Below are 14142 nucleotides of genomic sequence, written 5' to 3' on the forward strand. Positions count from 1 at the left end.
AACATGATACGTAATAGAGAAAAATAAAAAAATTGTTATTTTTGCCATTTTTTATCATTATCTTTTTTAAATTATATCATTAATTCTTATCTCACATCTTTAATAGTATAAAAAAATAATCTAAAAAAATATAGGTAAATAATTTCTAGTCAATTAAGTCAGATATAAATAATTGTAATTAATAATTATTAATTTTATATTTTTAAAAACTAAAATATAAATAATTATTAATTAATAATAATTTAAGAAATTAAAATTACTAATTAATAATAAATTGAGTAATTAAATGTTGGTTACCCAAAAGAGTTCTCCACGAAAATCATATTTTACATGTATTATGGGGAACCTTTGCAAAGTCTAACTATTATGATTGCCACGTGTTCATTACGAGAACCCTCTACATACCTTCCCCAGGTGTAGAGAAAATTGATTAGCTACATCATAGCATTGCTCTTTCTTTTTTTGGTCAGAGCGACAGATTCGGGATTCTGACATCATAGATGGATAGCAATTTCAGTATCAAGAGTGTGATTGAAGAACCTTAACTCTCATAGCATTGCCCTTTAATAATACTAGCGAAGTGCCTGTGCAATGGATGGATATGTTAAGTTTTAATAAAAATCAGTTAATATTAAGTTATTGTTATAATAACTAATTAAATATAAATTTTATATTTTAAATTAGATCGTAAGAATAAAATGATCTAATTTTATTTAAAAAAAATTATAAAAATATATAAATTAAGATTAAGATTATCGTTTAATTACCATAAATACATGATAGGAAAATTATAAACTAAAGTGAATAAGTATTCAAAAATAATTTCTACAAAAAAAGTAATAAATTTATAGAAAAATATAAATATCTAAAATTACATATTAAATAAATTTTAAAATTATACATAATCAATTAAATTTGTCTACAAACAACATTTATAATTGTACCTTTTGCTTTGAATAATTATTCTAAACTAATACCCTTAATCTTGATTTTGATTTTTACTTTTGGAAGGAACTATTTAGATAAAATTGTCTGTATGTAAAAACATGTTTCGACAATTATAGACCCATATATTTGACCCTAAAATTTGTTAATAGTCATCATCCCATAGATAATAACACACATCACAAAGGAAGAGCCATTTCCTATTATTAAGATCGTCTAACATTGCAATGGCACTGTCACCAATGACCAACCTCATATACTACATAATACCACAAAAGTCATGTATAATTATAAATTACATTAATAGAGAAGCATTCAAAATAATAATGATAATAAAAGAAATATAATTATGGACATTCAAAAGAGCACAGAATATTATATATCACATAAGTAAGTTTTTTGAAAACTTCATAACTCAATCATTTAAGAAATATGAATAGCTATTTTTTTAAAGAACAGGATGCACATTGCAGGCAATGCAAAATGGTTGATCTTTAAATTCTCATTATGTAGAATAATAGGTTCACATAAATGGAAGAATCTAAGAAACAACTATCTCAATTCTATAGGAATAGAGGCTTTCAAAAGAAAAATTGAAAAAATGATTTAAATGCATATATTTGCCAAACATACATTTTTCAAGAAAAGAGACAATTCACTATCTCAACAAAAATTAGCTGGAAAAGATATAGTTTGTGTAGTTTGAGCATGAATATACAATAATGAAAGCTAAAGCAGCAAATAATAAAAAACTTCATGATTTTTAAATATATATATATATATATATATATATATGCACTCCAAACCATAAATATTCAAACTTTGCACCAGCCAGATCCACCTCATCCAACTAAAACATAACAACTAAAAGAAGAATACCAAATACTAATTGTGAAGCAATTGATACATACCATTAATATAAAAGGAAACCAATTGGAGAATAAAGTATACAAAATCCACTATCAGGTGTCAGAAATTCACAATTATGATTTCAACCATAGAATAAATTGATAAATGACTAAGTGGATAAAAAAACGTATGGAAAAGAGAGCTTAATTTTTCTGAATCTAAAATCATTAGGAATTGTGGTGCAGAATCCTCTGTAACAAACAAAGAACTCAATTAAACAATGGCAACCCAATATTTTAAAAGCAAAATTATATCCCTCAAATAAAAAAAATAAGTCATAATATATAGGTAAATCAGTACCCAACTCTTTGAAAAGCAAATAAGCAGGAGAAGGCACATCAACGAAAATGAAAAAGAAAAAAAGCATTGAACACTAGGTACAAAGGAAAAAAAAAGAGCTAGAACATTAAGTACAACGAAGTACTGAATCTTCTTACTCACGTAATTGTTCGAGGGATTTCCTATCAAATTTATCAGTCACATAAGCAAGTTTTTTGAGAAGTTCATGGCCCTAAATCATTTAAGAAATATAAATAGTTATTTTTCTAGAAAACAGGATGCACAATGCACGCAATGCAAAATAGTTGATCTCTAAACTCTTATTATGTAGAACAATAGATTCTCATAAATGAAAAAGTCTAAGAAAGAACTATCTTAATTCTATAGGAACGGAGACTTTCGAAAGAAAAATTGTAAAAATAGTTTAAATGTATATATTTGCCAAACATATAAATTTTTCAAGACAAAGAGACAAATTCACCATCTCAACAAACCAAAAATATTTACTCCAAACCATAAATATTCAAACTTTGAGCCAGTTAAATCCACCTCATCGAACTAAAACATAACCACTGAAAGAAGAATATCAAATACTAATGTTGCGAAGCAATTGATACATACCATTAATCTAAAAAGGAAACAAACCAGAACGAACTCACCCACAAATAAAATAGTGGCCCCATTGGTGATTCTTCAAATCTTATTAATAAACTGAATGGTAATGGAGGATTTGTTAATTTTATTAATAAGTTCAACTATGTCCTGTTTCATGCATCTGCTCTCAAGTGAGGAAAAAGAAACTAAAGACTGTTAAATTCTGTGTTTTATTTGTTCTTCATTCTGTTTACTTTTCTTCTTTAAAAAGTAGAATCTTGCTTATGTATGAATGAAATATCAAAAGATTTTCTGCATGCACACTAAAGAAAGCAATTTTTCTTCTTTTTTTCCCTTGATAATCTAGAATGATCTACGGTTCCTTCATGAGGACATTTATAGTCTTGGTACCATGGTTACTAACCAAATCAGATATAAAATATTTAGACAGGGATAATTAAAATGAATAATTAATGACAACATAATAGAACATACACAAAGTGACACCACTAAAGAATCTTATGGAAACTTACTTGTTTATTCAAATTAATGTAGATATAGGTTTAATGTTCATTCTCATCAATCCTTGCGAATGCAGAAAGGAACTTATCAACATCATCAAACTTACTATCAAGCAATGTGCTCGAAATACTTCACATCAAAATAGAACCCAATCTCATACTAAAGCCTAAGAAAAACCCCATAAGTAAATGACAACTATCAGTAGATTAATTGGAAAAACGAATTACCACTTATTTGTGATTCCTTCTAATAGTTTTCTTAGTGGAATTCTTCACACCCATGGATCTTGTCTTCATATTGCACTATCGAGAAGCCTTTGCAACTTTGCTGTCTGGTAACGTGCCCATTTCTATTGTTAGTAAATTCTGGTTGTTAGAAATCAGATCTCAAATAATTTTAGTAAAATCAACATATAAAAAAGGAACCATAAAGGAAACATTAAGCAAAAATATCTACCAAAATTCATAGAGAACCATAACCTCTACCTATGTGTGCTTGTACATCATGGGGTGAACCTGAAAAAAGAAAATAATGCACAATAAGAACATTTAAAAGAGAGAAATTGCACAATCCAAACCCACCAATAATTGCTATTGCTAACACCATGACTCACACGACACTAAATGAGAAACCTCTTGTTTAGTAGATCCAATCAGTTCAAAGGATTCTAAATCCCAAAATTTTAGTGTACTGCCTGCTAACCCTGCAATACAATTTGTGATATTCAAAAGCTTAAGAATAAATATTGAGACTTTCAATCTTTTAGGCATCAAATCATAATTAAGTTAACCAAAATTAGAGGGAAAAAATATATGTATAAATGCCAAGTCCACACAAATACATATTATGCTTAGTATGAAAAAGTTAATTTGCGAGTGGTCCATACATTTGCACTTTCTACGGTGGTGATATATGTTTGGGGGACTGCATTGAAATAAAAAAATAAATTAGCTTCTTATTTAATTAGATCCTTATATAGAGAAGAGAAATTTGCTATATCTAGTAAGATATTTAGATAGTACATGCACTAAGATTGACATTAGTAAAATAATTAAGAAGTGAATTGAAATTTACACCTTGAATTATGTACTTTTGCTGGTAGTAGATTTAGATACTGAAGACACCCACGAACTGTTAGTATAGAGAAAGTTTTCCTAAAAGAAAAAGAGTGAACTAAAATAAGAAAACATACTCGGCTGAACTTAAGTCTTCAACTCTATTATCATTAATACTATATAAATTGATGTTCAATGCTTGGTTAACATATAAGTTGACAACATGTATAGGGTGCATCCCATGTCTATCCTTAAACTCTAAGAAAACATAAAATTTGAATAAAAAGTCTATGTAAATATAGACTGTCATCTTTTAAAATAAATAAAACTTAATTAGATGGTAAATGAAGAATACCATCATGTTTATACTTTGAAATCAACGGATTCAAGTTGCTCCTCCACTTTGCACCCCAAACCAATTTATTTAAAAAAAATCACGATGGCTAAGATCACAAAATTTATTTCAATTGCAAGGAGTATAATAATGTAACAAAGAGATCAAAACGAAGAGATCCTTCTTACATATTGCCATTGATCACTCCCAAATACCGAACCAATCTCTGTATTTTTGTTGCATGCTCTACTGCTTCAATACCGGTTTTTATATGAGGCTTGGAAACTATCTCAAGCAAAGGTGTCCTGCTCTATTTAGATCAACCATTCAACCTATCATGAAAACACCAGAAACTTCAACACTATTTTATCATAGATACAGGTAGTTGAGCATATTATGTGTGATCTAACAATGAAATAACTAAAGGTAGTTTAGGGATTATCTAAATATATATGTGTTTGAAAAATATGTAACTCAGTATAACAGATGCACAACAAATAAAAACCAAGGTTGCGAGAACCGGACCGGTCATTGAACCGGTTAAATAACTGGTTTAATAGTTTACTGGTTCAACCGGGGTTTAACCGGGGTTCAACCGGTTTAATTAAATATAAAATAAATTTTTTAAAAAATTAACTCTCCCGTATGTGAACTTCTGTAAATCAATCAAGTCACTCTTCAGAACATCCAAAACAGGTACCCAACCTAAGAATCATACTCAACCAAATCATAGGAAGCCATATAGTAATTTCAATGCATAATTGTGGCACTGTTTTGATTTTGAATCAATAACAGCAAAAAAAACAATTCACCAAAACAAATATAAAATATTGGATTTAAAAATCATTCTCAGCAGAATAAATAAATTATACAATTGAATTTATAACTCAATCTCAGCAGAATTAATTCAAGATCAACGGACTGAATTCAAATAAAAATTCAAAACATTAATATCTCAAAATCCAGCAGAATCATCAATAATACATCATATGCATGTTCAGAATAAATTTCAAATTTCAAAATTATAGAGTCAGGGAGATAGAATCAGGGAGAGTTAGAGACTGAAACTTGGGACCTGAGAGGGTTGAAGGCTTGAAGCAGAGAAGAAGAGACTTGAGACCTGAGAGGGTTGTAGCAGAGACTAGAAACTCCACACGAAGAGAAGCAACGACGGCGAGACACAGTGCGGAGCAGAGAAGCAGAAACGAAGATGAGGGGAGAAGCAGAAACGACTCACGGGGAGGAGGGGAGAAGCAGCAACGACCCACGGCGAGGAGCAGAAAAGCGGCAACCCACGGCGAGGAGCAGAGAAGCGGCGACAACCCATGGCGAGGAGCAGCGACAGAGAGAGCTCGGACAGAGATGGCGAGAGAGAGAGAGAAGGGAGAGAAGGGTTCGGCGATGAGTTTTAGCTCTGAAGTGGAATGGTGGGAAGTGGCTATTCTTCAAGGAGAAGAAAGGATTATGGATGGTGGCTGTTCTTCGATTCCAAGAGAAGATTAGGGTTTTCTCACCTTCTGCTGAGTGAGGGTATTGTGGGGGGAGGTGTTATGCGCTGGGTGAAAGAGAGAAAGGGGTGGGGTGGGAGGTGTTATGCGCTGGTTTTTTTTTTTTTTTTTTGTAAACGGCGCCGTTTTGATTTGGAGGAGTGAACCAATCTTATAAAAAACCGGTCCGATTCAGTCGATTCACCGATTAATAACCAGTTTGACCTTTTTTGACCAGTTTTGTAGAACGATTTTATAGTCTAACCGGATCGGTCAAATGATCGATTTTCGGTTAATTTAATTGAACCGGTCAATCTGATTCGGTTCTCAGAACAATAATTTTTAATATAAACAAATTTTATATAATTGTCATGTATTATTGTCAATTTTAACATTATAAGATAATTTTTAAATTATTTATTAGCAATTTTTATATTGTCAAATTCAACATGACATCCTCATAGTACTAAAAGTATATATTAATTGAATTGGAATTTTTTTCACTTTGTTTGGACTGGAAATTCATTCCTGACATCATTGGATCCGTTTGTGACCATGACATAATATTATTCAAGCATTGAATCACCGGATCTAAATTTGAGTCACGGGATTAAAAGAAAAAATAAAATTCAAAGAAAATAATTTCTATGGTGAGCTCTTCTCCTCTCACTTATGAAAATATAAATAGTAAAAATAAAATCAGATACACTGCATACATTTTACAATAATTGGATAATCATGTTTTAATGAATGAAGTTTTGTTATTAGAATTACTGAAATTTTTAATTTTAATTTATTAACTCTTGAATTTTATTCATCATTTGTTTTTTGTATTTTTTTAATACGAAATAAAAAATGCTATGACATGATATGTTAAATAAAAACTGATATTAATGATATGTTATATTTTTCATTTAAGTTTGTAAGTATGAAATATGGATACTTTGTTAAGATATCGTATTTATATGTCGGATATATTTTGGATACTATACTACTTATCGATACCCATATTTTTTATTTTTTGTGGTCAACTGTGACTTAATAAAAAATAAAAGAATTTTTTTAAATACATATTAATACTATGTCAATATGTCCAGTCTTATTTTTAATATATATATATATATATATATATATGTGGAATGAATTTTAAAATAGTGCATATTATTATTTATTAACACAAAAAATATTTTAAATACATTATATAATTATAAAAGGCATTAAAAATAATTTGAAAAAACCGTTTTGTTTAACAAGAAGAGCAATGAATAAAAATTATATTTAAAGAAAAAAATTATACTTTACACCTTTAACTCAGTTTTATATGAATAGTATATATCCTTTGAAAAATTTGTACATATTATATATGTGATCTCTTAATATTTTTAGAGATTAATATTTGAAGTGGTTTTTAAACACACATAATTTAACTTAATTTTTTAAAGATTTAATGTTTAATTTTTTCTCTAATTAAAGATATATTTAAATATTAACAAAGTGTGTGTTTGGATTTCAGTTAGCAAACGAGAGTTTGCATAAAATTGATTTTGCAAAATTGATTTTGATGAGAAGTAAGTTTGTGTTAACGTGATTTATGTTTGGCAATTTTTATATCAAAATTGATTATAGTAAAATAAATGTTGTTTGGATTATACTACTCAAAATCACTTTTAGATAAAAAATTACCAAAAGAGACATCAATTTAAATAATTTTTTTATATACATGCAAAATCAAAACGCTAACAAAAATAATATAAAAAATATTTATCATATAAATAAAATAAATACAATAAAAAATAAAAATATGGAAAAGAGTACTATAAATTTTATAATATCAAATAAAAAAAATATTCTATAATTTTTTTAGTACGGTCAGTACTCTTTAATTTAGTATTATTTTGGATTATAATCCATTTCCTTTATTGTATCAACTATTTTTCATTATCCATGACTCTATTGTTACTTATAATTAGTTTTTATTTATTTTGTCTTTTTTTTATAAGATCATAATTTATATTATAAAATTTTGATAATAAATGTAGTATATAATAATTACAATTACAAATTTTATAAAATCAGAATAAGAAATAAAAAAAATTAATACAAAACAAAAATAGAGGGTATCAAAGAATAAAAAAAATTGATACAGATAAGAAATAATAAAAATGTCATAAAACCAACAACATATATCATATGAACAAAAAAAATACAATAAAAGGTAAATAAAATTCATATGAATAAAATTAAATAAAAAAATAAAAAAATTTCATACACAACATAAATACAATGCAGTAAAGGAGGATAGAAAAAAAAAGAATTCATATGAACAAATAATAATAAAAATATCATAAAATTAACAAAATATCTAAAAATTAGAGCATAATAAAAAAATCAATAACATTTGTCATATGAATAAAAAATACAATAAAATAAATAAAAATCACATGAAGAAAGCCAAACAAAAATAAAAAAATTTCATAAAAAATATACATATAAAAAATAGTATAGTAAATGATAAAAAAAAACTCATATAAAAACATAACATGAGAAATTAGAATACTACACAAATAATATAAAAATATTTATCCTATAAATATAAAATACAATAAAAAATATAAAAATTAAAATATGAAAGTGAGTACTAAAAATAATAAAAAAATTAAAATATTCACTTTGCTAGTGATTGAAACAAATTTGAACCATTTTGATGAAAAAAAAAATTGGAACTAAGAACAAGTAGGAAGAACTATAGAGAACTGTGATAGTAATAGTTACTAGTATCCTTTGTATAGAAGAAAATGAAGGATAGGATTGGTAAAAAAGAAATAAAATCTCCACCTAATTTTCTAAAATAATCAGCCACCATGAACGTGAAACGCAGAAGCTACAAATTTTAGCTTCTCCTGAACGTACGTTTAAAGGCAGAATCACTTATGCGTTCAGAAGAATAAAAGTTGCCAAACATAAAAGTGAAACTTTCAAGAGACTCAAACGTGCTTCTCTCCTCCTCAACGTGTTTGCCAAACACACCAAAGTTAAACTTTCTGTTGACTTTTACTGACCTGTAGTATAAGATAAAAATCATCACTTTTACATTTTTGTGATATGTGATATTTAAGGATTGGACAACAAAGTTAATTACTTAATCTAACCTAATTCTCATGTATATTTTTCAAAAATTAAATAAAAATTTGGATAAAACATAACCCGACCACCACAGCCATAACCCGACCACCACCGCTGGCGTTGCTCCACCGCGACACCTCCCTTGAAGGTTAGAGCCATCAGGTACAATAACATCCTCTGTCTTAGTGAGTACATAAACTTTATAACCTCCATCTCCAACTTAGATTAGGAATAGGAAGAAGAAACGAACGGAAAAAAGGAAGAAAAAAAGAGGAGAAAGTGCTGTCAACCACTCACATGCGTATCGTTTTTTTTAGTGCTTCTTTTCCCAAACCCAAATTAAATTAATTAACATTTTTTTTTCATTGTTCATTTGCATTTGGTCAGCCCCAACTTAGCTTTAACTTAATTAATAATAATTGAAATTCTGCCAAACAAATTAATTGAATCTTAATATTATGGCTTTGGTTTCATTTCATACTATCACAAAAAAAAATCAAGGAACAAGATTAGTAACTAATTGTTGGAGTAAATCAGAGAAATGACATCAGGGAAAATGAAGGAAATTGATCATTTTTTTGGGTATTAGGGCAATTGATCATTATTTCATTGTCATTGTCATTGACAAACACATACACTTATAGAGATAGGAGTGTGGGAAAACAAATAAAAGAAGGCCTTTGTTTCTTTAATCTTTAGGGCTTTAAGAAACTTTGGTCACACTCTTACAAGGAGAGTCTTTCAATAATACTTAAAAAAAACTAAAATAAACTTTCCAGGGAGGAGGAGAAAAAAAAGAAAGAAAGAAGGCTTCAACCTTAAATCAGCCAACAACTCGCTTCGAGAGGATCAAAACACGCCGGATTGAGTCTTCAAACTATTTTGGAAGTGGAGCGGTTCGGAGCGAATTCGCTCCTTCCTTTGGTTAGTCGCAATGATGCTATTTTAACAAATGTCAATCAGTAGAAGAAGACATTTATCTGCCTCTACTAGCTACCCGCGCTGCAACTACCTCATAGAGGACGTCCTTCCTGTGTTACGTGATTGTCCTTATGCCAAATTAGTATTGTTACGGACCAGAGTCCAACCCCACTAGTCGTCGGGTCGGGGCGCCACCCCTGACCCAGGCCTAAGCCATCCCTCACGACAGGAAGAGTCCGACGGGTCAGTTTCCAACAATCGACCGGGGGCATGCCCGGCTTACACTCCGTACGACCCAGGTCACCAGTCGGGTCGGTATCCTTGGGGCCGCCCCCGAGTCCCCGATCCAAAGTCTGGAACGACCTGTTCCTCCCACGTGGACTAGGACAGTTCATAGAAGCTCCTTGACCAGTGGGCTAGGTCATCCATGGGCCCGCCCTGCACAGTATATAAGGGGAGAGGACAGCTCTCCCCCCAAGGTACGTCACATCTTACCTAATTTGGTCATCCCCTCGTACGGACACTAACTTGACCGTTGGAGTGTCCTTGCAGGAAGCCACCCCCTCGTCCTCCTCTCCTCCGGCACCATCAACTCACTGAGCACACCTCAAACGCCCGTTCCAGATTAACCCAGGGTTTCCCTCTCTAACCTTCTCATCACCACCCGATCCATCGAGCACTTGAGATTCCACGGTAACGAACATTGGTGCCATCTGTGGGGACCCTGGAGTAGACATGGAGAAGTTCCAGATAGGGAAGTCGGTAGAACAGTTTACCTTCATAAACAAAAATCTTCCCCATGAACTCAAGGGCCCCCTCATGGAGGTCGTAAGGGCAAACAGTGACCTCTTCGCGTGGACGCCATCAGACATGCCGGGCTTGGATCCCGAGGTCATGTCCCACCGACTAGCCGTCAAACCAGACGCAAAGACAGTAGCACAGCAACGAAGGAAAATGTCCCAAGAAAGGGCTAATGAGGTCGCCAAACAAACAGCCGGGCTACTTGAAGCCGAGTTCATCAAAGAGCTCGAATACTCGACATGGCTATCCAACGTCGTCCTGGTCAAAAAAGCTAGTGGAAGATGGAGAATGTGTGTCGACTATTCCGACCTAAACAAAGCATGTCCTAAAGACTCTTTCCCCCTCCCCAACATCGACACCTTAGTAGACTCGGCGGCAGGATATCGTTTCCTCAGCTTCATGGATGCGTACTCCGGCTATAATCAGATCCCGATGCACCGGCCTGATGAGGAGAATACGGCGTTCATAACACCAGGAGGCACTTATTGTTACAAGGTAATGCCATTTGGATTGAAGAACGCGGGGGCCGCCTATCAAAGACTAATGAGCAGAGTCTTCCATGACCTCATCGGCAAGACAGTAGAGGTTTACGTCGACGACATCTTGGTAAAAATAGCAGAGCCAAGCAGCCTTATAGACGACCTCCAAGCTGTCTTCGAAGCGCTAAGGAAATTCAAAATGAGGCTCAATCCACTCAAGTGCGCGTTTGCTATGGAGGCTGGAAAGTTCCTAGGTTTCATGATAACACAATGGGGGGTAGAAGCTAACCCAAACAAGTGCGAAGTCGTCCTCAAAATGACAAGCCTAGGGTGTATCAAAGATGTGCAGCGACTCACCGGGAAGCTTACGGCTCTATCCCGGTTCCTCGGAGCTTCGGCGGAAAAGGCCCTCCCATTCTTCAACCTAATGAAGAAAGGAATGACCTTCGAGTGGACCCCGGCATGCGAAGAAGCATTCAGCCATTCAAAAAGATACTTTTAGAACCACTCGTGCTCAACAAACCAAGAGAAGGAGAACCTCTGTACCTATACCTAGCAGTGACCACACAGGCCATGGCGGCGGTTCTTGTCTGAGAAGAAGATAAGACCCAGCGCCCAATATACTTCATCAGCAAAGGACTCTAAGGGGCGGAGTTAAAGTACACCAAGCTGGAAAAGCTGGCTTATGCCCTGCTAACCTCATCAAGAAGACTCAAACAGTACTTCCAAGGGCATGTGATCATCCTAAGAACCAACCAGGCCATTCGGCAAGCTCTCCAGAAACCCGACCTTGCAGAGAGGATGATGACATGGGCAGTAGAGTTGTCCCAATATGATTTGCAATACGAGCCCAGGCAAGCAATCAAAGCCCAAGCAATGACAGATTTCCTGGTAGAGGTCACAGGAGAGGCACCCGACATACCGAACACACGGTGGAAGCTCCACGTTGACGGAGTATCCAACCAAACGTCCGAAGGGGCCGGGATCATTCTCGAAAACTCGGCAGGGGTAGCTTACGAGCAGTCGATCAAGTTCAATTTTTCCGTCTCCAACAACCAGGCAGAATATGAAGCACTGATAGGAGGGCTAATCCTAGCTAAAGAAGTGGAGCATCCAGGGTAGAAGTTAGTAGTGACTCCCAGATCGTCACATCCCAAATAAACGGCAGCTACCAGGCCAGGGACATACTACTACAAAAATACCTAGAAAAGGTAAAAGAGTTGTGCAAAAACTTCAAGGAAGTCATAATCCAGCATGTTCCTAAGGAAAGGAACGCCCGAGAAGACCTCCTCTCCAAGCTAGTGAGCACCAAGCCTGGGACAGGGAACAGGTCTTTAATCCAAGGACTGGCAACTGAACCAGCAATCATCTTATGTGCAACCTAGACCCCAAGCCCCACCTGATGGATAGACCCTATCTTCCGATACCTGGAACACGACGAAATACCCCAAGACGAGAAGGAAGCACAAGCCACCAGGAGGGAAGCCCCCAAATATGTGATCATACAAGGGCAATTGTACAAGCGAGGGCTCCACCAACCCTTGCTCAAATGCCTGCGCCCCGACCAGACGGACTACGTCCTAAGCGAAGTCCATGAGGGTGTTGTGGTCACCATATTGGAGGAAGGTCGCCGGCAAGGAAGATCATCCGAGTAGGGTATTACTGACCCACGATGATGTTGGACGCTCAGAGGTTCGTCAGGAAATGCAAGAAATGCTAAGAAAATGCCAACTTCCACAAAGCTCCACCTGAGGAACTTAGTTTGATGATGGCACCCCGACCTTTTGCCCAATGGGGAGTCAACATCTTGGGGCCATTCCCACCCGGGCCAGGACAAGTGAAATTCTTGATAGTAGCTACAGACTACTACACCAAATGGGTAAAGGCATAATCACTAGCCAGCATATCCTCAGCAAACTGTCAAAAATTCATGTGGAGGCAAGTGGTCACCAAGTTCGGAATCCCAGAGTCTTGTCATATCAGATAATGGGGCACAATTCACTGACAAGAAATTTAAAGAATTTCTCTCAGGACTAGGGATCAAGCAAAGGTTCTCCTCAGTCGAGCACCCTCAAAGCAACGGACAGGTAGAAGCAGCCAACAAAGTTATCCTAAAAGGGCTAAAGAAGTGACTCGAATGAAAGAAGGGCTCATGGGCAGACGAGCTAGCCTCAGTCTTATGGTCTTACAGAACCTCTTCCCATTCATCTACCGGTGAAACCCCATTCTGACTCAAATACGGGGTCATCCCAGTCGAAATAGGGGAGCCGAGTCCAAGATTACTTCTTGGGTAGAGGAAACGAGGCAATTGAAAAAGACCTAGTTGACGAAACAAGACAGATGGCACACCTGATAGAGACAGCAATCAAGTAAAGGATAGCCCTAAGATACAACGGCAAAGTGCTAAGGAGAAGCCTCGGGGAAGGCGACCTGGTCTTACGACGTAACGACATAGGGCCGCCAACCCCGGGAGAAGGCAAGTTAGACGTAAATTGGGAAAGACCTTACAGGGTCAGAGAAGTCCTCGGAAAGGGCGCATATAAGCTAGAAAAGCTAGATGGAAGCGAGGTGCCGAGGACATGGAACATGGCAAACCTAAAAAGATTTTACTCATAGGAAAAAGCGACCTGACGGGCTGACGACCCCTTCACATCCACTTTAATTTTTTCCATTTTCCTTCGTTTCCATTTTCT

The 14142-nt window shown here is 34.4% G+C and overlaps 1 long non-coding RNA gene across 22 annotated transcripts; it reads right to left on the minus strand.

The window, feature by feature from the left end:
* Nucleotides 1–263: 263 nt before the first annotated feature.
* On the minus strand, nucleotides 264–6199 carry LOC148566490 (uncharacterized). Of its 22 annotated transcripts, none has more exons than XR_015881310.1 (7): nucleotides 4827–6199; nucleotides 4326–4403; nucleotides 4136–4173; nucleotides 3863–3952; nucleotides 3735–3764; nucleotides 3477–3580; nucleotides 264–584 (listed from the first exon to the last, which is right to left on the minus strand). It is a non-coding gene; the product is annotated as an uncharacterized LOC148566490 (long non-coding RNA). The 22 variants fall into 22 exon arrangements; XR_015881305.1 differs by having other exon boundaries at nucleotides 3477–3598; XR_015881316.1 differs by having other exon boundaries at nucleotides 3706–3764.
* Nucleotides 6200–14142: the final 7943 nt, after the last annotated feature.

The sequence above is a fragment of the Arachis ipaensis genome, chromosome B4, assembly GCF_059453495.1.
Source record: "Arachis ipaensis isolate K30076 ecotype BB chromosome B4, ASM5945349v1, whole genome shotgun sequence".
NCBI classification, from domain to species: Eukaryota; Viridiplantae; Streptophyta; class Magnoliopsida; order Fabales; family Fabaceae; genus Arachis; species Arachis ipaensis.